The sequence below is a fragment of the Malurus melanocephalus genome, unplaced genomic scaffold (genome assembly GCF_030028575.1).
Source record: "Malurus melanocephalus ecotype Western Australia unplaced genomic scaffold, MMel_1.1 scaffold_102, whole genome shotgun sequence".
In the NCBI taxonomy this organism is placed as follows: Eukaryota; Metazoa; Chordata; class Aves; order Passeriformes; family Maluridae; genus Malurus; species Malurus melanocephalus.
In genome coordinates, this window is record NW_026623334.1 from 1039691 (window position 1) to 1062191 (window position 22501).

The 22501-nt window shown below is 41.3% G+C and overlaps 1 protein-coding gene across 6 annotated transcripts in view; it reads left to right on the forward strand.

The window, feature by feature from the left end:
* The window catches only part of ZDHHC8 (zinc finger DHHC-type palmitoyltransferase 8), a 108995-nt gene that overhangs the window by 48279 nt on the left and 38215 nt on the right, over positions 1–22501 (forward strand). Inside the window, exons 1-3 of one of the 6 annotated variants that reach the window (XR_008965537.1) lie at positions 9121–9186; positions 9275–9302; positions 9822–10068. The exons of 4 other annotated variants lie outside the window; for them this stretch is intronic. The gene's annotated coding sequence lies outside the window, so the exon portion shown is untranslated. Of the gene's footprint in view, positions 1–9119; positions 9303–9821; positions 10069–22501 lie in introns of those variants that run through there. One more of the 6 variants, XR_008965538.1, reaches the window with a different exon arrangement.

Consider the following 22501-nt stretch of genomic DNA (forward strand, 5'->3'; position numbering starts at 1 on the left):
TATTTTTCAAAATGTTAAGTTCTCAGCTTTGTTGCAGTACATTATCTCACAAATCTTCTATTGTCTGGCCCTTTCTGAAGRGCAYATTATGTGTGGTGGCACGAACCAKGGCCAAGCCRTGTCTGCAGTGCAGGCAAAGGTGCYCTGGGCTGGAGCTGGTGCCACCCTCCATTGGGTATTTTGGGACTGCCTGGGTCAGGGGTGCGTTGGACTTGTTCTTGTTGGCCTAAACTTGTCAATGAAAGCATAAAGTACGTGGCTTTGTTCAATGGGGACGAGCAGTGACAGGTACATAATGTTCCTATTCGTGGAGTTGTCAGATAGAAGGGAGCTAATATAATAACCCACAATACTTTGTCTCCTGTGATCTTGAGAGATAGCTGTGCTTACGCATCTAATTTCCACTGGAGACGGTTGGAGGAAAGTAAAACAATCCCTGTTAAAGCTCAAATCTAGTCTAGCCAAGCTGCAAAGTTTTCATCAAAAGCAGGAAGCAGATGGACGRTCACAGCTGCAGGAGGAGCTGCAGCTTCCCTGGAGAAACTACCCAGGCATGTGCTGCAAGCAGGGACGGCAGGACTGCTGTTCTGCACAGAGCCTCTGCTCTGTGGATGAATGGTTCTACAGCCCCTGCAGCTCAAGAAGATGCCATTTTGAGGAGGAACCTGCCTGGCATTTCTCCAGCACTGTACACTTGCCTGTTTCCAGRATCTGCTCACTGTAGTAGAAGAAAAGTGCATCAAAGACTTATTTACGTTTCCAAGTCTTAGTTCTCTGAAGTGTGCTGTGGGCCCTGTCCTGGGGAGCTCACCCTTACATCCTTTCCAGCAGCACCTCATTGCTCAGTGTCCCTGCTGAATTCTCCATCTCTGAGTGGACAGTTGTGTGATAAAGAGGTCTTGTACCTTGGTGGGCTTCCAGAGACAGCCAGAAAAACCTCTGGGGGGCTGTTTCTTGCATTCTTCTCAAGACAGAAAAGAAGATCCAACACCGTGTCCCCAGCGTGTGCCCAGCCTCTCACCCAGAGCCAGTCTGACAGTCAGTCATTGCTCCTGTGAAAAATGAAAAGTGCACATTGTTTATCTGGCACCTACAGTGCTTGACTCCTATTTACTTGGAAGGTGCAGATATTTAGATCTCTTCCAGAACAGATCTGTGTTACTGTTATTTAGAAGGTTTCTTTCCTTAAGCAGATTAGGTTTTTTTCTTYTTWTTTTTGCCAAAATTAAAGATTTTTCCAAGAAAGAAGCCTATGTAAGCACAACTGTATATTGGGGAGAACTTTTCTCAGCTTGCTTTCCCTTTTCTAAAGACAAAAGAGCATTATTGAAATGTGCTTCCTTTCTGAGTGCTAATGGCTTTTCCTTCCTTCCTCCTTGAAATGAGCTTAACATTCTCCCATCCTGTTGGGTATAAATTTCAGTCTGCACTGTTTTCCCTGTTGAGGTGTTGAGTCACTGGCCTTGAATGGGAACCTGTGATGAGATAGGGACAAGTAAGGGCTTGGGAAGAAAGAGATTTCCCAGCAGTTTGGTGGTACATGGGATGAATTTTTGTTTTAGCCTGGGACTGTTCATATACACTTTCCCTAGTTTTGTTTATAGATACTTCCTTATGTTGGATCTGGATAAATTCCAGGACATAATACACAAAATACATAAAGGAAGAGCTGGTTCCTGCTCAATAACTTATAATGTTCCATTTTAAGCTGCCTCAGGTTAAAGGGGAAAAAATACGATGCCATATTACTCGAATCCATTTGTCTTTTGGCAGAATGATGCTGAAATCTTGCTTCAAAGGCTCTGGGTTGGAATTATGTCCTGAAGCCTGGATATTCTCCAAGGCTTAATTAAGCTTATTCATAGAAACCCTAAACTTTATGAACTAGACAGCAGACTTCTAAATTTGGCTCTGAGTGCAGAGAGGGTATTGTTTTTGCACACTCTGATTAGCAACACTGAGCATGGGCATACACTTTGGAATAATTAGTAAAATGGACAGGAATTAAAGCAAGCTTTGCTCTGAAAACAGTCCAGATGATTTGAACAAGTCATCTTCCTATCTCTATTTTTCTCTCTTAAGTAAGGTTTCATTTTGTGTGGTCTGGGRTCGTGTCATATGGGTTGTATCTTCTCTGTCTCCCCTCTAAAACTTCTTTCTGGTCCAAAGTCCACAGTGGCAGGTTTGAGACAAAAATCTGCATCTCCTCCCATACCATCAGCTCTACAAAATGAAGAAGARATGACTGAGCAATGGTATTAAATCAGCAAGAGTGACATTAGGTTACTTCCTCAAATATACTTTTGCCAGTCTCAGAGAAATCTGAATCCAAATATCYTTGTTACTAATATTATTTCTATTTTGGAGGTTTCTTTTCCCCTTTTTTTCTCCCCTGAGCAATAGGGATGAGAAATTAACATTTAAATTTAAGACTCAAATTATTATTGTAATTACTGAAAAGTGTTTCAGCTTGTGTGAAAGCAAACTATTGTTCAGTTGGCTCGAGCTAAAAAAAGGGTGCTTTTTTGTTTGGTGCAGAAACCAGGTGAGACTTCAAAACCAGTTGAAACTAATGTGTGCTGCTGCCTTCATGGATTTAATTTCCAGTCCTCCCTCTGGAGAGCCAACAGTGCAAAGAGGGTCACAAAAGTGGTTCAGATGGCTTTTTGTTGGTGTTTGAGGGTTTTTTTAAAATTGTTCTGCTTTAATTGCAAATCAGTTTATAAGAGGTAAGATTCTTCAGTAATATATCCTTTTTAGAAAGCTCCTGTATAAGTGAAACTTGGGAGTTTGCTTGCGGTTTTTTAAGAGCTCTACCTTGAAGGAATATTACCTTATTTCTGGTATTGCTTAGRATKTATRTATTGGKAGATTTTYTTTTTWWKYMAMYTTTYYYMMMRSMWYYTWAARKRRKKKKSWRAAARAGCTGAACAGAAGGGTCATTTGGACAGAGTAAGTCTCATGCTTTGCTGTTGTCACAGTTTTGTCATATTGGGGCAAATTGCAAAATGTCTTCTGTTCAGAATTTTATCTACCCAGAACTGCACTGGAGATTAGTTTTCAAATTTGCTGCTCAATGGAATTTAACAAAAAATATCCTATGTAAAATTTAAAAAAAAAATTTGGTAGTGTTAACAGATAGTGTTGATTGACTTAATTTTTGTAATGGAAGTCATAACATTTAGACATGTAAAAATATAACTGCTTTTTAAAATGTAAAATAGCTCCATGAGACTGCTTAACTCTCTATACATGGCATCTCTAGGCTGCTTAAGTACTGTTTGCTTTATAAGTGAGATGAAACAAGGATTTGAGAATGAAAGACAGCCGTGGTCTGGAGAAGCAGTTGTTATGAGTGAACTTTATTCCTTGGAAAATGAAGACTCGAGAGCTGCAAACTTTGATGTTGACATTCTCGAGCTCATGTCTCACACAGATGTGCAGGTCCTGTTCTGGTGAACAGGGGTCACTGTGGATTTCAGTGAGATATTCAACTTCCATCCTGCTTGAAATTGTGCACCTTACTCTGTCTGTGCTTGAATGATGAGGAAAGAACCACAGGCTGGAAAGCAGCGTAACTAATCCAGGTTAAAGAGGCTGCAGTTCAGGATAGCTGAGGTCTCCTTACTATGGCAATTGCCTACCCAAGTGTGGAGTCTGAGTAAAGTGTCATTACAGCATTCATAAGTCTTGTAGCTGCTGACCTGATATTGGAAGATTTTAATCTTAACACAGAACAAATATCATCATCATCTTTCATATCTMTGAAAGCAGCAATGTGCTCTGTATCTTTTATGTCTGATTCTTGCAGGCGCTTTGAGTGTGTATCTTATGCCCTGTATCCTGCTTTTGAATTTGCAGTGCAGTATCATAACACTTCATCTTTCAGTGAAAGAGCCAGCTGGAGGATGGAGYCTGGTAAAAACCTCGGGGTTACACTCTATCTGAACTGCTTTAGAGATCAACCCAGCTGAATTCTAATTTAGAGAAGAAAGCTTCCCCATGCTACATTTGCACTGTACACATTTTGAGAGGTTTGTAAGAGTTGATCTTGAAGTGTCCTTTAGGCTGATTGTTCTGTTTTTGTGAAAATTTTGCTTCTGAGAGCCCTTGAACACACACTAGTGAGGAAAGAGGTGAATAGTAGTAGACCACAGAATTATGAATCTGTATTATATCATATATCAGGAGACTAAATTTAATTTTTGTAATTAAGTATATGAACAAGCCTCTTCACAGTTCAGATTTGAAGTTCAGTAGTGTGGTGCTATATGTATCCATCAAAAAACTCAAGGTCAAGAAGGCCCAKATCTACCAATCAATTCCTTTTTCGTTGGGAATGCTTGTGAGAAAGCTCTTATTTTCAGGTGTCTGACATTGGAGACTGGAGCTGGAGTGGGTGGAGGGAGGGACGGAGGTGATTACAAAAAGCATCTGACCAGGCAACAATGCTGTTTCATCCCCGAGCATGATGCTGTTTGGCTGCCAGAGTCCTGAATGGCTGCTGTCTGAGCAGTGTCTGAGTGGAGATCAATGCAGGGGTATTCCCTTTCTGTACCTTTTTATTAAGCACAATTCTATGGACAGAAGTAATTTCAGCAAATTTAGGTGGATTTGGGAACTTTCCCCTTCTCTGCCCTTTGGCTTAAGACTGTAGTTATCTGAAAACTGAAAATACCATTGCAAAAAACCAAAATCACAGCCCTCGGTAACAGGTCASCAGCCTGTCCATAAGGAAGTGGCTGTGTGAGAGGGACATGTCTGTCACCTGGGCAGCCAGCAGGGAAGTCTCATTGACTGCTTGGTTAATGGCAGCATCCTGAGCTGTCAGGCTCATTAGGGACACGCTGCTAATTTGGTCAGGCAAGGGCTGCCAGGCTGCATTGTGTGGGGTTAAGCAGCGTGAATGGAGCCCGTAAGCAAAGCTGCTGGAATCTGCTTTTGTGTTCCCTTTGGACGCCTGTCCTCCACTTTTGGCTTCTTTTCCGGTTCAAAGTGGCCACGTGGAGTTTTGGCACGTTAAGTGCTGTCCGTAGATTAGTTATAGATTGCAGAAGTGATCTAACTTTTGCTGAGAGGAGTTACCCAGCTTCTCTTCTCGGCTATTTTTGCATACATACACTTAGAGTGTCAATTCACTCCTTCGTGTGACTTAATTAGAAATGGATTAAGCCTTTTCTCTTTAAAACCCAATTTGAACTGCTATAGGTATTTTCCTTATCATCCCTGCTCACATGTGCTAGGGCACTSGCTGTGTAGCAATTAAAGTTTGCATTTCTTTTCTGCTGTCAAAAGATAACTTTCCTCACCTTCCTGTCAGTCCCAGAGTCCTGCAGGTGGATTTGAAGGTCTTGACAGTTGTGTCTTCCAAATGCTCTCCAGTCCCTGGAAGAGCTGGGAGGTTACAGACTGACCCTTTGGACAGGAGAGTGGTGGTGAGGAAAACCTGCCCTGTGCAGCCTGGCTGGGTGTGTGTGCTGGCTCTGTGTGTGCCCGGCTGGAGCCTTTCCTCATGGGATTATTGAAAAAGGTTGAGCAAGGRGAAGAGATTGTTTTCATCTCATAAAGGGAACAACCAGATTGTCTCACTGCTGTCTCTCCCCAGCGTGCGTCAGAATATACTGTTAATTTAGGAGTTGGAACCCAGTGGAGGATTTTCTGATTCTCTACCATGTGTTTGCTTTTGTGACTCCAATTTCTCTCTCGTCCTTTGGGGATGTTTTTTCCCTGACATCTTCAGCCTTACTAGAACTTACTTTTGTTTCTGCCAGAGAAACCGCTGAAATGGGTAATTTTTGGTCACCATTTTCTACATCTTCATCTGATTGATCTGATTATGTTAAGGCTGAGTCAAATACTCCATTAAGAGTTTCAAATGCTATCAGAACTGAAGCAGAAACAGGTTTCCCAGGAGACTGACTGTGTGTGCCTGTGTGGAACAGACTTGGCAGGGAATTGGCCTGCACAATTCCCTGGCAGAGAGCAGCACAGCTCCAGCAYTGCTGTCACCAAATACCTGGCGTGATCCTGAGCTGTGAATAGACGCCTGCTGGGTCAGGCTTTTTTATCACACTGGGGGCTGCCCTGCCCTCCAGAAACAAGGGGAATTCGTGCCTCTGCCCGTTCTTATGCAGGGATATTGATTTAATGCAGTGCCCCATTTTGGGAAGCAGTGTTTTTCCAAGGGTGGAAAAATGCTTGCTCTGTGGGAGGGAATATTTCTTGCAAACAGGCCCTGAATTTCCTCATTTTACTTTACTAGGGATTTCTATTCGAAAATAAGGCTGGAGGGGGGGAGTTTGGAATGATTCTGGGAAGCTTTGGCTCAGAAAAGGGCAAATGATTCATMTTATTACTGTTATTTATTAAGGAGAACAGACCATGAACCTGATCTTTTACTTATCTTTGGAAACTTAAAGCACTTATGCAGTGACCCCAAAAGAGTTTGCGGGTTTGAACCAAGGTTTTTCAACATAAAAGCTAAATCCCAGCTGTGGGAGCTGGCCTACAACATTTTAAGAAGATTTATTGCTCTTACCTTCATACTTCATAAATATTTTAATATCCTCAGTGTATGCCTTCTCTGTGAAGCAGGGTGGTAAATAAGTTGTTGATGGGAAATGGGGACAGCAGAGGCACTTTACAAAACTGAGATCTGACGAGTCTTGAGACTTGGCACTCTCTGTGCTGTGACAATGGCCAGTTTATCTCTGGTTATTGCTGGAGTYTCGATGTAAGAGGTCATTCATTTGAGAGTCAGTCTAGTTTTCATTACTGAGAAGAGCAATTTGTTTAGCAGCAACCCTTTTTATCTTTTTAATTTGGGATTAAATATTTACTTCTCAAAAAATAACTTGGCTGTCAATAATCAAAACCTAAGGTGGTTAAAGGTATACATTAGAAAGAAGGTTTTAAGCTCCAGTTTAAGATAATACTGAGAACTGAGGTGATTTACATTTGTTGGTATTACTATGAAAAAGCCATAAGTGCAGCCTAAATGATGTTTTAATTAGAATTGGGCAAGAGAATTTAAATAAAGGAAAAATCAAAATTGACACAGTCTATTTCACACCTGTAATTTCATTCTTGTACTCCACAAGGTAGTATAACTTAATCTTCTAGCTATTTCCTTAGGTCAGTTCTTTAAAGAATAAATCAGAGAAGATTCTGTACATTTTATGAAAATGGAAAGGCACTTGGCTTTGTGGCCACACAGTTTYATCTTCTCCATTTGTAGTATCATACTGTACACCCTTAATACTTTTGGGTGTGCTGTCAGTGTCTGAGAGTCAGAGAAGAGAAAGTTTGTAGGTTTAAACTTTCAGAGTTAGAGACTGGAACAAATATCTCCATTATCCTCCTGAAAAATCCTGTTAGCAAAGCAGTCCCATCATATCTAAGCTACTGGCTTGAATATTGCACGTATTGTCTGTTAAAATATAGCAGCCTAATCTCAGCAGAGATTGAGAAGGCATGCAAAGACTCTGCTAGCAAGAAGAAATATATAGAAAGGACAAATTGTCACAGCAAGTATAGAAACTTGAATTTAGATCTCTATTTTACTGCACTGGGTAAGGCAGAAGTCCTCAACTTCCGCAACTGTGAATCAAGCACATCTGACCACCTCAACAGTTATCCCAGAAAGATTTCCTTACAGGCTCAAGAAAACTGATTTATGTCAGTAGTTGGAATAAACACTGCAAAGTTAAGTCTCCAAGGCTTTGGATAATCAACAGAAATCTTAATTAGGTTAAACCGCAGATAAGAATTTATCAGTAATTACAGACATTTAGTTGATATGTAAGCAGTCCTCTGAGGTCACAAAAAAACATTTCTTAGTTTATAGCTATTAGTGAAGTTGAAAGTTTTCTTTTCTTGAAGGTCCAGAGTAATGTCATCCACATGGCAGTGGAATAGATGTGATAAAGCATCAAAAATCCATCTGCATTTTCTTCATTAAGGCCGCAAAACAAAAACTCAGAACTCTCCYGTAGTCAGTTTATGCCTGAAATGATCTTGTCCTGTGTCCTGTCAGAAAATCTGGGTAACTGCTGTGGTAGAAGTAAGATCCTCTGTCAGGATTGTAAATACCTTCCAAAATTGAACTCAAAAAGTGAGCCATGCACTCAATCATGGAGTCTATGGGTGAAATTACAGGGAGAGGCTGTATAAGAACAAACATATGTTAAACATATTGTATAGGTTTCTTCRGGCTGGACTTGGACTTTGTAGCTCACATAAATGCCAGAATTAAACACGATACACAGTTTGTGGCTTTTGTGTCGTATTTGTTAATGCAATGCCTGATGTACAGATCGTATACTGCGGCAAAACATGGGGATCTATAGTTATCCTACCAAGTGGCTTGTCTCCTGTCCTTGATTTGACCCCTGGTGCTCTCCTTGGCTATCCTCATCTGCCTCTCCAAATTTGCAATCTCTGCATAAAGAAAATGAGCATCAAGATCATTCCCAGCAAGAAGTATCCTCATAATGAGAACAAAAGCTCCATTTCATGGAAACATTTTGTGAGTCAACATGCTAAAATCCGCAGTCCAGGCAGTGCATCCCAGAGATCATTATTAAGTAGTGTGGTTAAAAACTGTTTTCCTGGGAGTGATTTTGCTGCTTGGAGAAATCTCTCACAGGTGCAGTCTATTAGGAAGTCCAGACTGCTTCCTATAAACAAGCAAGCAAGAATAATCTAAAATGTAGCAATGATGTGTTGCCTTGCCAGCAGGGAAAGTTCAAGAGAAGACCTGGACTTCAGTGGAAGTAAAATCTAGGGGGAAAAAATCCATGGTCTATAATGGGATTTTTGGAAGGAACAATTTACTCTGCAAAATTGTCTAGTCAACAGAACCAGTAGTATAAGGAACAAGCAGAAATGCGCCAGGAAAAGCTCAGGCAACCCAGCCTGCTTATGGAATTGAATGGAATTGAATGCTGCCCTCTCTTTATATAGTACAGGTGGGCCTGAGAAGATATATCAATCATCTGCTATGCAACGTGATTTGCTTTGCCACAGCCAATTTCATCTGCAGCAGCCAACACTGATTGTTCGACCTGGGTAATTCCAGTATTTGCAGCTGCCTTTTTTTTTTTTTTTTTCCTTCTTTTTTTTTAATTGAAGATCAAAACAATCCAAATTACGGGGACCTTCCTCACCTGAGAAGTACAGAGTTTGGTAAGTAGATCTTTCTGAAAATTCTCTTAGTAACACCCCCAGCTTCAGCCTGGCGACGCAGCACTGATATGTTCCTCTTTTCTCCTAGGAATGAGAATTCAAGTATGAGCAAGAAGGTAAGCTGTGTAGTGAGTTATTACAAATTTCACATCCATTCCAAAAAGATTCTTCCTAGAAATCCTTTGAATATGAAATTCAAATACTGTTTGAAGTCAGTTGTCTTGGAAAATTTTCWGGTCCTTTTTTTTCCCCCAGTTCATGTAGAACGTGATAATTTATTCTTTTGTTTCCTTGGCTGAAGGGAATTCATTGTGTATTTTTGCTTTACCCCACTAGTTTGAGTGATTCATCTTGCCTTCCAAAATGATTACATGTCCATCAATCCAACCACAAACACTTTTTGAAAACTCCTTGCTGCTGTTATATGTACTGAATAACTCCCAGCCAGACTATCTCAAATATATGTTTCTGTGACACAATAAAATGATTGCAGGGATTATAGCTCTCTGTAGCTGCAACTGAGAGCTATTTCAGCATTGAGCAAATAAACCAAACAACCTTCCCATTCCCTACCCCACTCACTAAAACCATTGCRAAGTGTGAATAACCTGTATTTATTTGATCTTTTTCTGCAGCATCCAGAGGAGCCTGTGGAAGTAGCTACCTGGAGCAGCTCTCTCTGTTTTCCACCTGCAGCCTCATGTGCCTTGTCTCCRAATAGCTGGGCTTTCTCCTGGCACTGAGTACTCTGCATGTTGTTAAACATTTTCCCATCTGGTTTTGGCTCCACAATGGATTTCTCCCCACCCCTGAAAGTGATGAATAGTATTGAAGAAAAATGACCCAGCTGAAGCAGAGTACARTATGAAGAGTCTTCCACATGTTAGTGCTAAATCCCAGAAGCCTCCCTTCAGGATTAGTGGTTCCTCAGATACTTCAACAGCCTTCAACAGGGCTGGCAATTCTCTTGCAGGCAGAACAACTCTCAGGTTACCTTCTTGGCTCTGGTTTTGCCTCAGGTTGTTTCCACTTCTCTTTCCTCAGAGCTTTCTTTCCTCCTCAGCTCCTCTTCTTCCTCTTTTGCTCATGGGTGTAGCTCTTCAAGAGCAAATTCACATAACTTACGTCATGGTTGCTCTGGCTCCACCTTCTGCTCTTTGTATTTGAGTATTACATTTCACTTGTTATGGTTTATTTTTAATCAAACCATATCACATTACTCTTTGGGGCCACAGAAGCGTGTTTGACATGTTTAAGTTGCCACTGTGAGGTTCTTCTCCAAACAGAATTCAAACCATTATGYTGCAATCTGTACCAGAGCCTTTCTAGCAGCTGTGTTTATACAGCTTTTAGTAAAATGGGTCCCTGATTAGGATTTTTGAATAGCTCATTCACTGAAAAAATGGTGTTTTGAACCAGCTAAAGCTATTTAAAAAAATTGGGATAATATATGATTAAAAGTTTTGGTTGGAAGAAATCAGTGGCAACACCCTGCCAGATTTTAGGCCCCAAACATCACTGCCAGTAGTATCATAAATATTAAGTTACTGGATTTTAACTGGGCAAGAAGTGGTTTCCTTTTGCTTGTTAAAAAAATTAGCTGCAAAATTCATTTGTCACAGATTAAAAATCTGAGTAGTCACCCAAACTGTTAAGTTTGGTAAATTAGGTGAAGCTGAAGACTGGTCTTTATTTTGGAATTGTCAAGCAACAGTGATTTGAGTGCAACTTGATCTAGAACAGAGACCGAACATTAGGCAGTTCTGGGGTTGCTCTGCAGCTATCAAGAGAAGCTGCTTGAAAAACCAAACTCCATCCTCAACTGAGTGACAGTGACACACACCATGGGCTCTGGGTGTTGGGCAGGTGGGTTTTCAGGAGCCTTTCTGTTCCTGCCATGCCAGACAACCTCCTCAGGAGGCTGGAGAAGCAGTATGCTTCCAGCACCTTCTGCAGGGAACCCTGCAGGCTTTTCCTTTCACCTGTGAGGCCAGGGGGAAAAGGTTCCTCATCTTTGCTATTCCCCACTGTGGAGATGGCAGCTGCATTTCCAGAATTCTGCAGGTTTGGTTACTTGAGTTCATGCTGTGRATACTGGCACTGTACAAAACCAGTAAGTGCACGTTAAGGCAGGGAAACACAAGTGCTGCTTCTGCTCCATTAAACTGGAGTTCAGTATTAAAGGTCCAAAAGCTACTTGGACTGACAAACTCCATATTTAAGTGTTTTTTTAATCRTAAACTAAGAGCAAAGATTTATAAGTTTGTGTCATGATCCATAAATCTAGATCTCGTCCTTTGCCTCTAGACAAATGACTTGTAGAGGAATTTGTAGTGGTTTGGATAAGTCTAGGATTCAGCAGTCAGCTCTCTTAAGTCAGATATGTATGAAACATCTGTGATTGTTTGAGGAATTTGGCAGACAATCTTGTACTTAAATCATATTTTCCCCTTTGAAAGTTGGAAATGTCCATGTATAAATTAGACACACAAGCCACATAACTCTGCACTTATGGAATTAGATGAGGTATCAGCCTGCTGTTACCTTGCAAATCCTRCTGCAAGGTAAGAGCAAGTTGATACCTTAACCCAGTAAAAGAGACCAGCCTAAAGGTCTTTAAAACTGTGTACCTTTTTTGTGCCCCAAAATCTAATAGCTTTAAGGGAAGTTGCTGTTAAATGGCAGGCTACTTTAATGTTGAGAATTTGCCACTTAGCCAAAAGACTAAGACTGAAATCAAAGGGTTCTTTGAGTAAAATTATACAAACCCTYCTTTCCAGGCAAAGTTGCTGAGTTACGTGCATAGTTGTCACATGCTGGGCCCCTGAGTACATTCACCATGCAGTTGTGCAGAGTCTGTCTAGAATCATCTCATCCTGTAATGAGATCATGTGAATTCAAAGCATATTAAACTTAATCCCAGTCTTCAGGATTATACCCTGTAAATTCAAAATTGCAGAGTATAAAAAAAATGCATAATGTTCCTGACTGCTTATTATAAAAAAKAAGGCCCAGCTCACTGTGAACCAGCTTTGGTTCTACCACTGAAAGCAGAATTTGGTAAAGGGACTTCAGTGGGAARTTCAAGCTGATGTCTGCTGACCTTTGTCAAGCAGAACAAATGGTTGCTGTGTTTGCTAGAATTGTATTAGTGCTGGATGCTTCTGGTACAGCCTGAGCAAATGAAGTTTAGAGTCTGGCTGTCTATYAGCAAACTTTGCCTTTTGATTGAGTCTCCAAATGCTGCAGCAYGGACCCTCCAGGCAGGAACTGAGGCTCTGCTTTATTTGATGCCAGGTCCTTTAATAGTTTCAGAAAGTGATTTTGCTTGTAATAGAAAAGCATGATGAAAACAGACATAATCCTAAATAATGTGTTAAAATCAATTCCTGTGTGTCATATTCCTGCATAGCGTGTCCTTTCATACACACAGGAATTGTCTAAACAACTCGAGGAAGAGGCTGTCACACACATACAGGCTGCACCTTGGTGTATTCCAGCTCTGGAATGACAAAGCAGAGCTATTAACYGTTGAAGCTTAGCCCAGCTCATAGTAGACACAGAGCCAAAACTAGGCAAGAAGACTCACCCCAAAAGAGAGGCCAAAATTTGCAACWAGTCATTATCTTTTGTATGAATAACCTCTAAGAGCTAAAGGCTATGTGATTCTGACTTGACCATTGAAATGTTGTAAATTTTACTGTGGAAGTGCCCTTGGTAGCTTTGAGCTTGAGGATGTACAAGATTTCTCAGTAGCATTCAGTGACCTGTCTTGTGTGGTGCTGAGTCTCTCCATGTTCAGATCCCTGCTTTATGCTAAGGACAAGCTTAGTTGGTTGCCAATAGTTCTTCTGAGGCAGAGATTTTTACTGTGCCTGATTGAGCAGCATCACACCAAAGGGAATGAAGGTGGAAAAATTGTCTTCCCCAAGGCCATTGCTGGAACAAAGAATACCCTCACTGGCTCCAGAATGTCACTGCTGTATCACTGTGGAAAACAGACCTGTTGTCTTCTTGCCACACTTTCTGCCACCTCTTTTACTCTTGCTTTCCTTTCTGTCTTCTGTACTTCTGCCTTGCTGCTCTCTCCACATCCAGTATCTCCCTCTGTTTTCACATACTGTTCCTTTACACACTTAATCCAAGGCAGCCAGTTCTAACTGGGGCTTTTGCCTTTACTCCCTGGGAAACATCTACATCCTTTCTGTTCCCTTCCTGAGGCTTTTTTTTAATACCAGCATTGGTGTGTCTCAGCCAGCTGCAAGCTGCCTTCTCCTCCAGCCAGGCACCAAGTTGATAGTAACAGCCTGGACTGGACTCAGCTGAGCATCTCCCTTTGGATATTCTCGGTGGCTGTTCCACGCTCCCCAAAGCGTGGCCCAGTTTCTCTCTCTGGTGAGCRGGTGGCAGGGAGGGTTGGCACAGAAATTGCAAAGCAACCTGGCATCTTCCACAACTGCATTTTTTTACCCCTTGAAGAATATAGCTTTCCTTTTCAGGAAGATGAACCTGTATTCTTGACATTGTAGGGGTAATGCAGTGTAGCATTTCTCTTGCCAGCCTACCCTCTGAACYGCTTCAGGAGGTTGTGGTGGGTTAAAGCTGATTGGCAGCTGTCAGTCACTGGCTGTACATTGTCAGTGTTTTTCTTAGGCAGGCTGAATTGCCTGATACAGCTCCCTGGAATGTAGCGGGAGGCAGTGCAGCATTTTAATTTAATTGCTTGTGGAGATAGCTGCAGGATTGTGGTGTCAGAAAATATTGCTAAATCTCCGGGGATTTCTTGGCATTTTGTTGCCACAATAAAGTCATAGTTGTCACAGTGGCTTAGTACAGCYACCAGTATATGTATACTTATTTATGCAGCCTGAAAATGTAGWGCAATAATAAAATACTTTATTTACATTTCTGTGGCTTGCATTCATTTGAGTCTTCCAATGCTACTTTTGTCATTTGCTCTATTGTCTAAATACATATTTCTTATATATGAAATTTATGAAGATGGTAAGAAGGGTTGTCAGTCAAGTCACATTTTGCAACCAGTCTTAAACATGATCCTACTTGTGGGTTTGTGTCTCTGCTGCTTTTATTACCTAAGCATTTCAGTTTTGGAAATCCATATTTATAAGGAATTTGTTCCACAGTAGAACATGGCATTGTTAATACTGAGATGACAAGTGGCCTGAAAATGAAGCATTGAGTAAAAATAAGCAGTTTCCACTTGAGTTTTTTCTGACCATTCTGAAACCCAGCCAGTCCATGTTGTGGGGTGTTTGCAAAGTAAGATTAATGCAGTGCAGASCTGATGCTGAGTTACAGGAAGGCATTGAGAACAAAAAATGAAGTTCATGTGTCTCCAACTCTCCCCTAGCCAGTCAWAAGTTTTCTTGCTTTGAGAATGTAGAGATATCTGCTTTTCTGTGTGTTGTAGTTGAAATCTCTGTGTTCAGGGTTATGTTCACGGTATGCAAAATATCAACCTGCAAGAGGGGTGGATTTTTTCAGTAGAAATTATCTTAGTTGAACAAGTGTGACAAATACTTGCTCTGTATGGTGTTTTTGAAGATCCTTTTCTCACACTGTGTTTGTGTCTGTCCCTCTCATCTCTGGTGAGATGTCTCAGTTAAAGCATTATGGTAAAGTCAGAAGAGCATCCACCCTGTGAGCAGCATGAGGAATTCTCCAATTACCTTCTTACCTGTGTCTGTGGGCCTAACCCATGAACATCCCTGCCAGGTTGCTCAGTCATTCTGGCCCACGCAGGACTGCTTACATAAGTAAAAAATGCAAKGTGATCTTTAATTAACAAAGTCATAGGCACACTGGTCACGGTAGAGTGTTACTGGAGGAGCTTTCCTCACACTTAYCTGTGCTTTTACTACTTCCATTTGTTATTGCCTTGATGTCTCTCACTTCTGGGTTTTTCTTTAGGAGGAGCTTTATTTTACTGTTAGGATACATTTGTGAATTCACTGCTTTTTCTCCCAGAACTTAAACTGGACAGAGATTTTCAGTATGTCTTACAGAACAGATGTGAAATCCAAGCTAATCAAACTAATCTGATAAAGTAGGTTTTAGAATTAATCTAACATCAATCTGCTGCTCTGTAAAAAGCATACATCATCAGTACTTATTGTCTGTAGCCACAAGAGAGGGGGGGTAAAAAGCCCACATGCATTTAGCTACTGCAGCAGCAAAGAATTTCCTTAGAACAGTGGACATGATAATCACAGTGCAGTGTGTTGGCCTAAGCTTGCTAATAAAGATTTGTGCTCAGATCCAGCCTCTCTGAGAGAGRAGAGATTGAACTGAAAATCATCCCTGCAAACCTGGCAGATTTGTGGGTAGGGAGAGGAGGAAATAAAATATRATTTTCAGGCTGTAATGAAAGATGGCTTTGGAGGACATGTGAATGTGCAAGGAGCCTGAGGGAGGAAGTGGAAGATAGGAAATTTTGTGTCTTTGAACACTTGACAAATCACCTGGCTGTGCTTAATGATCTGACAGCATCTTCTCACCAGCTGCATCAACATTTGGGCTATTCATCACCTTTATAGATTCATAGCATTAGGTAGCACAACTTTTCTATCAACACATGATTTTTCCTGCSTGCTGAGCTGAAGAAAAGCTTCTTACAGTTCCTTCAGCAGGGGAAGCACAGGAATAGGTAGGTTGTACTCTATGTCAGATTATGGGATTTATGTCTCAGAACCATTTTTGTCTACCACAAYCCTTTGAAGTTTGAGACATTGATTCCAGAGACTGATATTTTGCAAAGATTTGGTCAGAGGTTTCTTCTGGCCAAATTATTTATGTCTTCACAATCCTCTCAGTAAGACTTCCCAGTGTCCCCTCCGATGATCCAACTTGAGGGCATTTCCTCTTCTTGAGGGTCTTTCTCAGCCTCCTTTCCTCCAGGCTAAACACCTCAAATTCCCTCASCYACTCCTCATAGGACTTGTGCTCTAGACCCTTCACCAGCTTCATTGCCCTGCTTTGGATTAGCTTTTGGACCAGGAAGGACTGTCCAGTGCTTGTGCTGTTCAACTTGAAGAGAATATTAATGTATGAAGTGATGAGATTTAATGGTTAAYTAAAGAATGTGTGGAAATAGGGAGAGCAGGACTGGAAGAGGGGAGATTCCATTTACAAATAACAGACCCAGCCCCTGCTGTTTATGGGATGGAGTTTGTGTCCTATTCCTCTAGCACAGCATTGGTGCGAAGCCACTCAAAAGTGTGTTCTGATTTGGCTGTTTATGAGCTTTTCTGTTTTCATTAGGTATATTTGCATATCTGAATTTCCCGAAGAGAGACCTTCTAAGCAGTGCTTAAATTAAACTTTAGCATCTGCCAGAATGAAAATGAACATTGTATAAYTGATGACAAAAACTACAGTTTGTGCAAGTTTCAAAGAGGACTTTGGCATAACTAACACAGTACCCTATGCAAATATTCAGAGTTGAAAAGGAATTAATCCCCTTCCAAAGGGCTAGCACAAATCTTTCAATGGCACATAAGCCTGCTTTTGAGGGAGCAGGTGCTTAGCAAGCCCCGAAGATTCAGATTTCCAAACTGTACCCTGCATTGACACATTTGCAAATACTCTAAAAAAATTTCCAAATTTTTATTCTCTTAAAAATTTGCTATAAATTCTGTATTTTGTGAGTTTAGATGTAACTTACATGGCATGTAGAAATTCTGTAAGAGCAGGATCATCTCAGTCTGGAACTGGGCAATATCATCTTTAAGTTGGTGTGGAACAAAGCTGTAATTAAGGATTGGCCAGGTCCTTTTGCCAAGCCACTCATTTTGGTCATTCATAGCTAGACACCCTTATTTTGTGAAAATCCTTTTGTTGGTGAAGACAGCAGGCAGGTTCTATTCTGTCCTCGAAGAAGGTGGCTTGGTGCCAGCRTCAGCAGCCAGCAATCCAAAGTGTTTTGTTTAATCACAAGATTAATTTTTCCTTTTATTGGCTTTTCCTTTCAGTATCACCAAGCATGACATGTTGTAAAACAGAAACGCTGGTTGAACAAGGGTTGGCGAGCATCTCTAAGCCCCCTGGCTATGTTGATAGCAAAGTGAACATTTGGCTTGATGTGCAGCCAGTAGAGACTCCCAGGAAACCAAACTGGGAAAATGCATGGGCCATGTGCCTGGCGAAGGAGGGAAGAGGAAGCAAAATGCACCTGGGTATTAGAGCCATATTGGGGCTCCTCCTTTAATATTTCCAGCATCTGCAGTTGCAGTAACCTTCAGACACMTGAGTTTTTGTGCTGTAGATCCAGTTCATGGATGGGCTGTGATTACATTAGAATGTATTTATTTTATCCTYAGTGTGGCCATATGCAAGTTAGCTTCTAAAAGAAAATGGTAGTGGATCCAAATCAATTTAAACATTTGTACTCATCCCATTGAATCCAAGGCACATTTGTGCCTTGCATTGAATCATACAGGAAGAAATTACTTTTTTTTCAGAAGGATGATGTTATATCCAAAACTTCTTTATCCTCAGTTTTCAGCARGGAGCATCCCTGATGTTCTGAGCCATCAAACAGAAATCTGGTCATGGGTGGGAATGCTTATGGTAGAGAGGCTCTGTCTGTATCCTRTACCTGCAAACAGCCATGTCCATTCATTTTCATTCCAGGGATTCTGGTGGTCTTGGAATGGAAAGTTTAGCAGAGTTGAGGAGAGTGCAAGAATGGATAACTCTCAGCTTGGCAAAGAGTTGTGAGCTTCCAGAGCCCTGCATTTTGACGATTATTAAATATTTTAAAACTTAAAAATTAATACATTCCTGTCTTTCTACAGTCTATGTTGTAACCTGTGAATATTGTGTTCCCCATGGTCTGTGCTGCCAGACCAGGTGACAGAACTAGACTGAGTATAGAGGAAAGTAAGTGTACCTTCAGGGAGTGTCCCTTTCAGTTAAGATTTCTGGGTTTGGATTTGCCTTGTTTTACTGATATCTTCAGCATAAAAGCACCAATTTGCAGTCACCTTTTTCAGCCCAAGTTGATTTATTAGYTTTTCACAATCAATAGGTAGGGCAAACAATAATGTTAATCTACTGTATAAATAAGACAGCTGCTAAAAGATCAGGGACCACTTCATGGTACAGTCAGATACTGGTGGTGATTTGTCAAGGTCAGGCTCCCCTGAAAACAAAGGTTAAAGATTGCTGCCCTGACTTGTGGTTGTTTCCATGGTACAGGAGATGCTCCTGTCAGTGCTTTCTTCTGCTACAGATCCTTCTACAATCAAATTGTTCTGTGATTGATAATCTTGTGAAAATATTTCAATAACTCTAAAGTAAAAATCCACTAATGTCACTTTTTCAAACAGACACCATGTGGCAGCTCTCAAGGAAGTGGCCTAATTTTTTGTTTCAAGGATTAAKCTTCTAAGCCCCAATTTCCACCCTTTTGCCTGCTCTCTCAAGGAGCTGAGACTTGAGGATGGGGGGATTATGTACGGTTATACATTTATGTAAATATGAAGCATTGACTGGAAATTGCAGGAGGGACTGCAACCAAACAGCTGTCTTTGCAAATTTAATATTTATTACASAGTTAAACAAAATGCCTTATTGTTTAGAGCATTATTTGCCTTGGGCATTGGCTTAGACAGTCGCGTTGGCTGAAAAGAATTTCCTAACTTGCTTTTCCACACAACAGAAGATTAAGTAGATAATAGCAACAATTGGCTGTTTTGATCTGGCCTTGACATATGTTCCAAGAATCTATTTCATGATTCAACTACATTATTTTTCTCTTTCATAGCTGCAGCATTTTACTCCYACTTTACCACTGCTGCCACTTATGAGCCATCAGGGTCTTCTTTCTGAGCCTTCTTTCTGGTCAGAAGTAAACAATTATAAAATATTCTTGCTGCATAGTATGTAAATTCTTTATGCACAGGGAGTATTCCTGACACATTATTAGTATGCAGTATTTTTCAGAGTTAGGAAAAAGCTCCATTGAAGGAAACAAGTTCAAATCAAAAGTTAGAGGAATTGCATGAGGAAGCTTTAGAATCCTTGGTAGTCAAAAGCCCAGAAGAGTTGTGATGCTACATGGTGATGGTAATGAAAGTTGAAGACAATGAAGTGCAGAATATTTCTGTGCAGAGTTTTCCCCTGAAATTTCACTGACTGTCCTCATGCACCAYCTCACCGTCTGCTAGGAAGAGGCTTCTGATCAGCAGTATAAGTGGGTCACATAAGTTTCCTGCATCTTGCCAGGCCCCCAGGCAGCAGTAATCAAACCTTTTTCAAAATGCTTACTTGGTTTCTGAACAGAATTTCTCAGCTGGCACRGAGCAGTGGTTTAACTAGTTCACTYCTTGGTGCAAATGCATATTGTAGGAAAATCTGCAGAAGTCCTGCATTCCTTTGTGTGCTGCTGTGGACAGGGCCAGCTGGCACAGCAGGCTGTTGGTGACAGCRTTGCTGCCCATCTTCTCTAGAAGGCAAAGATTTGATGCTTCTCTCTGTCCTCTGACCAGGGTCGAGGTTGACTCCAGCTGGTGCTCAGTTCCAGCTGTGCTGGCAGTAGTTTTTTGATTCCTATACTTGTACTACAGTCCTGTTCCTGTCAGATCTTTGATCAGAAGGATGGGATGCACTTATACCCAGGGAAAATTGTCTTCCTCCATGCCTAGGGTAGGTCTCTTAGTCTGTTTTATATTCTCAATGAATTGCAAAGTCCACATTTTAGTTGGCTTATGTGTGAATATGGAATGGACTTGGAGCCTGACACRGTGGAATAGCAGTGAGTGGTTTCCGAAGTTTTGAGAGGCCAGAATTTGCAGCCACATTAGGACAGGGCATAACTGGAGATACCTGAAAGTTGAGGATGTATCTTTCCTTGACCCRTTTTCCTCTGACCCAGCTGTAGTGGTGGGAGATGAGGGAGCACTAAATATTCATAACACTTACAGCACTGTCTTCCTTTATGCTTTTTAGTTGCTGTGTGTGAGTCTCTGTGCATGACCACCGTCCCTGTTTCAATCACAGGTGTTTCAGCACAGAGCACTCGGTGACCAAGAGTTAAGGTTGGTTTTGCAGAATCTGTCACAGTGTGGAAGATGCCAAGCAGTGAACTGGTAAAGTTGCTTCAGTTACTCAAATTAAAATACTTAAGCAAACTGACTAAATAGGCTTCTGCATCTGCATTGCAGATTTGCACTGACCTGCTAGATCGATGTTAGGCTTGGCTGTGCTGATACAATTTTTCTACCAGACTGCAGTTAATTACCCAATGCCGGCTGGCAGCATCCACTTGTGAGGGTGTATCCAGTCTGCAGAGATGGGATGCTCGAAGAGCAAAACATTTCAAGGTGACTCTCACAACCTGGCCTCCACTTGTGAGTATTACAATATAGGAAAGTCTGGAGAACGCAACGCTGATTGGCTAAAATGTGACTGTATGGAAACTGAAAATTAGGTAAAATAACACAGTATTGTTGTATTGGCTTGTCACTGAATATATAGAAAATGCCATTGTAAAATACAAATGTATTCCTGTTCTCTAGAAAAAGGACTTTGTGCCTACTGAAAAATCCAGAAATTTCCACTACTCAGAAGTTTCCAGAGAAATATTGAGCAAATGAATGTGTCCTTTCTGAAAACATTTTTTGATCCAGGAGATGCTGTTCTTACTGTGCCTGTTTGTGAACTTCTGTGAGGGAACACTGCAGTTAGATTAGGTGTCAGGCCAAACACAGCTGTTTGTAATATTGTTTGCACACAGAGCAAGGTGTGGTGTTAGAAGTAGTTTTCAACATGAAAGCAAATGACAAACAATAGATTTCACTAGTAGAAAAAAAATAAGTTGGATTGTTCAGCTAACAACTTTGCTAGTTTAAAAAAAAAAAAAAAAAAGTCTGGACAAAACCTGTCCTTTCCGATGGAAGTTATCCAACAAATCCTTCACGTTTTTATCAGTCTGCAAATCAACTTGACACAGTCATTGGTTCCTAAATTTGAGATCAGGTGCTAACTGCTGGATTTGAACTCACTTAGGGACCCACTAGCAGAGCCCCTTAGGACTGGCACTTTCACCATTTGACATGGCTCTGGGAGGCAGCTGCAGGTCATTTACTCTGGCTCCTGAGTCACAGTGTAGGAACCCTTAATCCAAAACGAATGCTGGAAATTGTCCCCTGTGAACCTGGCAAAGTCATCCAAGCTGAAGACAGATGGGAAATTACAACAATTTGCAAGAGAGATGTTCCAGAGGAGTTCTGCTTTACGTGCTTTCTGCTCCTAACTCGGCGAGCTGGAGGTTTAACTCTCTTGCAGATGACTGTGAGCCTGTGTGCAGAGTTTTSTGGAGCTTCCCAAACTCCGTGCGATGTGTGCCTCATGCAGTGGTGGAAAAACAAGTCACGCATTCTCTAGCCCTGTCACCACGGGCTTTCCTCCTGTTTGAAGGGCGCTGAGCACTTTAAGTTCTTCTCTTTGTCACTGGCTTAGCTGTTGTAAATGAGCAACACAAGACTGTGTGTAATTTGAACAATTCAACGCCCGTGTGTTTGTGCGGGCGAAGGCTCGGAGTTGAATCAAACATGTAGGAAACAAAATCCTGGTAGAAAAGGGAATCTGTTCTCCCTGCCTGCTCCTCCCCACTGCCCAGGCTGCCYTTCTGCCAGAAGTGCACACCCAGGTTGACTTTTCCGAAGGGCGCAGCTTTGCTGGGATGGTTTAACTGCACAGGGGCTCCAGTGGGAGCACAGCCTCTGGTCAGGCTCTGCTTTTTCCTACATCTGTTAGGATCTTCTGAATTCACTTTAACCCCTTTTTTGTTTTGCTGGCACAAATTGTGAATAATTGAAAACATTTCCAGTTCAAGGCAGGGTTCTGCTCTCTTGGCATCTGTTCCTATTCAGAATGAGGATACTTGCATTTTCTTGCTGGCTGTGTTTACTGTATCTTTAGCATAACCATATCATTCTCCCTAGCCTTTATTTTTTTTTCCAACATTCACACAAAGTCCCTGGGAAACTAAGCCATGGATATGTGAATTTGAGAGAAGCTGCTGCATAGCAGTTACTAAAGAAACAAGGCAAATGCATKTTCTCCTCTTGCAGTTAAAGCAACACACATGAAGCTTTTATTTTCTTTTTAATAACCTTTTCAAGGAGGGTTGTTTACAGCTTTTGCAAGCACAGGGTTTTGCAATTCAGGAWTACTGACAATTCTTAAATAATTATTAATTCCGCAAAGCTGATTGCTTTTGTTCATGGCAGGAAGGGATGCAGTCAAACCACAAYCTACAGATGTCCCAGGGACTGTGGTTTGACTTGAG